Consider the following 3,603-nt stretch of genomic DNA (forward strand, 5'->3'; position numbering starts at 1 on the left):
AATAATTATCATAAAGAAGGTCTATTATGCGTAATTTGCTGCGATAAGGAAAGGCAATTAGTGTTTAATCCATGTAAGCATTTTAAGGTTTGCCAGCCTTGCTATCAGCAAATAAATCAAAAGGAAATAAAACGTTATGTCCAATTTGTTGGATAATAATAAAGGATGTTCTGTTATTTTTTCTTAAAAGGTATATATAATTAATTTCATTAAATACATTACTACCTTGTTTTTGTTAACATTCGCATAAACGAACAATTTTATTTTACTTTTTGTTGTTAATTCCATTTATAAGAATTATGCTAAGTTTCAAAAACAATAATAAAAAAAAATTATATAGGCTGACTTCCTAAACGTCTGGAAACAATGATTTTATGCCGTATATATACACACTTGATACTTTGGGGCTTGGGCTAAACTTTGTATAAATAAACTTTGCAACACTTTTGCGTTTAGGTACATCCCTAATGCGTAAAAATGGCCAAACAAAATATTTTTATAGAAGAAATTTTGAATTTATTTGATGGTCAAACAACAAATTCATTGCAAATATCGAAAATAATTTTACGAAAGCGTGAAAGACTGGCTGCATTATTTGCGCAGAAAAAAGTGCCAAGGACCTTACCTAAAAATAAAAAATATTTGGAAACCATAAATGGGATGCCAAATGACGTGTTTTATAGTAATTTCCGAATGCAAATCTCAACTTTCGAGGTAAGAAATTTTACTTCGTTCTTAGAGTTATATTATTATTAATATATTTTCCAGAAATTACACTGTATGCTCGAACCTTTATGGAGTAAGCTATCTACTGGACGTTCCCGAGGTTCGTTGAAGAAGTGTCTCTATATGAGAATATGGAAACTTTCCAATTAGAGCAGCTTGTTACAGAGACTTTATTCAATGCATACAAACTATATATGCGCAGAAGCAAATTATTGCATTTCGACTAAGAGTCTGTGTCGAACAAGCATTTGTGCTAAAAAAGAAGTTCAGAATAGTAAATTTTTTAGAAGTTCACGATATCAAATTGGCAAAGAATATTATTATGTCTTGTTTCGTACTTCATAACTATATATTGGAACACGAAGGAACTCCCGACGGGGTGATTATTGAAAACGTGCCTTTCACCGAGATCAATACGCTTTCAGCTAATAGAAACCAATGAAGCGAAGCAAGAGCGAAAAGAGAAAGGTTAACTAATTTGTTGTCAGCTTAGCTAAATAAATTATTTCCACTAAATAAACTATTTGTATTAAACAAATCTTTTTTATTAAATAAATTATTATCATTCAATTACATTTTTGTATTAAATTATTTTAATTCATTAAATGAACACAGTTATTTTATTTGTTAATATTATGTATGTATAAACACTAAAAAATTGAGACCGGTTTAAGGTACAAATGCTATGTACTTACTTATTAAGTGATAGAAGAGCGTTTTTGTGTTTCTATTTCAATTTTTTTTTCTTACATTTTAGCAGGTCATCCAATAACTCCTTCTCATATGTAAATTCGTTTTGCAAAAGGTCTGAAACATTTCGAGAGCGTTTTCTTGGTGGAGCGGCACCAATCTTCTCACTGAACGAGGAATCTGCTGACTCTGCATTTTCGTTCGTTAAAGAACTAAAAGTTGAATACATTGAAGAGTCTAGATTACTATTACATACACATTGTCTAGTGCGTCGAAATATTCCCACGCCGTCGCAGCTTCACCTGAGGTGTTGTTCCTCTTTTTGATGCGCTTGTAGGTCACCATGAAGTTGAGGAATATCCGCGTAATGACATCACGCTAGAAGGGAAATGTTAAGCCGGTGTCCTTCATTTTCTGCAACACCGCCTGCCACAAAACCACACGCTTTTTCCTTTTCGATTGAAAATCTGGCTCCATATACAACTTTATTGAGAGTAAAAGGCTTTTGCGCTCGTGCGTCCACTTTTTATTGCTATAAAAATGAGATTCCAACTTGTAGTATTGTAAAAAAGTAAATAATTTAAAAATTTGCTTACCTCTCTTCTTCGGTCGCCATTGTATTGAAGAAATGCATAAACAATGTTAGTGATGCGCCGATTGTTTTTTTCTGCGCATTTATTGGGCAGGGTTGCCATTAGAAATACCATACATTGTCAAAGTTTGTGCAACTGCGTTTGGGAATGTGCTACTTTGTTCGAATACAAAGCAAAATACGTTTAGGAAGTCAGCCATAATCTTAAAGCGTGTGTATATTGCTCTCTATATTTTATTTTACAGAAGTAGACATTCTGTAAAAGGGATAATTATAGTGGCAAACTTTTAATTTTTCCTTTTACAAAATGTTTTGAGCCTAAAAATTAAATGAAATAAAGCATTTGTAACGCAAAACACCATTCCACTAAAATTGATATGAGACTTAAGGTCATGTCAAAATTATGGCTTTATGTTCGTTTGAATTGAGACATAAAGGCATTATGGCTTTATGTCCTATGGCTTTATGACACCCCACCACCTTCATCAACGGTGGTAAAACTATCCACATAATGGCGATTAATGATTGCATCGGCTGCCCTCGGATGGTCATTCTGAAATTTTAATGCATTTAAATTTTTCACGAATTGCGCAGAGCATGGAGAGCAGGCAGACCCAAAAATCATTGCTTTCATGACATACACATCAGACTGCCTCATGGTATCCCCTTCAAGCATTAAAAAACGTTGTGACTTTACATCTTTTTTCGTATGTTTAAGCGATGGAACATCTCTCTTATATCACCACAAATAGTTATTTTCCCTTCACGAAATTTGAATAAAATTGACTGCAATGGTTTCGGTTGATAACTATCGGGACCTTTCATAAGCATAGGGTTCAAAGAAATATTATCTACTGTCGCGGCTGCATCAGACACCAATCTTGGCTTATTGCCTTTATTTACATTATAAACCGCGAAATGGGATAAATACCATATTCGTTCGCTCTGTATATCAACTTCCATAAAAGTTCCTCGTACCTTCTCGTACCTATCATCCACGAACTTCAGAGAACGTATATTTATAGAGAAGGTTCACGATGTCAAAAATTTAGGGATATTTCAATTTGGGGATTTTTGCTGTTTTGGATGAGCGTGTTTCACCACAGAAAATTATTAGCGTGTTTCACCACTTAACATCAGGRGAATGAAAATAGCAGAATTGAGCATTTTCAGTGTTAAATCAGGCAACTGATGCTATTTCCGATGTTAGGGAATGTACGCTTACAGATTCGCATTTTTACAATGCGCAACCGACTCTGTATATAATTTATATACATACATACATATGTTATATTTTATATAAAAAACAAAAGCATGTACATACATATGTACGTACAAATTTAACAATTTCATGATGAATTCATTAAATCTTTGGAAATATATAATAAAATCATATTTGTATTATACCTAATTATTTAATTAATGTMGGTTTGATAAGATATACATATACGTATGTAAATATTTATATACCTACATATTTATTTGCATGCCTTTAAAAGTTTTGATAAAATGTTAAAAGACCAAGCGGTCGCACATATTCACGTATGTAATTATGCGTGCAAGTTAATGATAGCCTCCACACAGCTACTATTCTA

General features: G+C 32.8%; 1 pseudogene; it reads right to left on the minus strand.

Annotated features, from left to right (window-relative positions):
• Positions 1 to 1,356: 1,356 nt before the first annotated feature.
• LOC108965718 lies at positions 1,357 to 2,208 on the minus strand (annotated as a pseudogene).
• Positions 2,209 to 3,603: the final 1,395 nt, after the last annotated feature.

The sequence above is a fragment of the Bactrocera latifrons genome, unplaced genomic scaffold (genome assembly GCF_001853355.1).
Source record: "Bactrocera latifrons isolate USDA-ARS-PBARC rearing strain unplaced genomic scaffold, ASM185335v1 scaffold_1466, whole genome shotgun sequence".
Lineage (NCBI taxonomy): Eukaryota > Metazoa > Arthropoda > Insecta > Diptera > Tephritidae > Bactrocera > Bactrocera latifrons.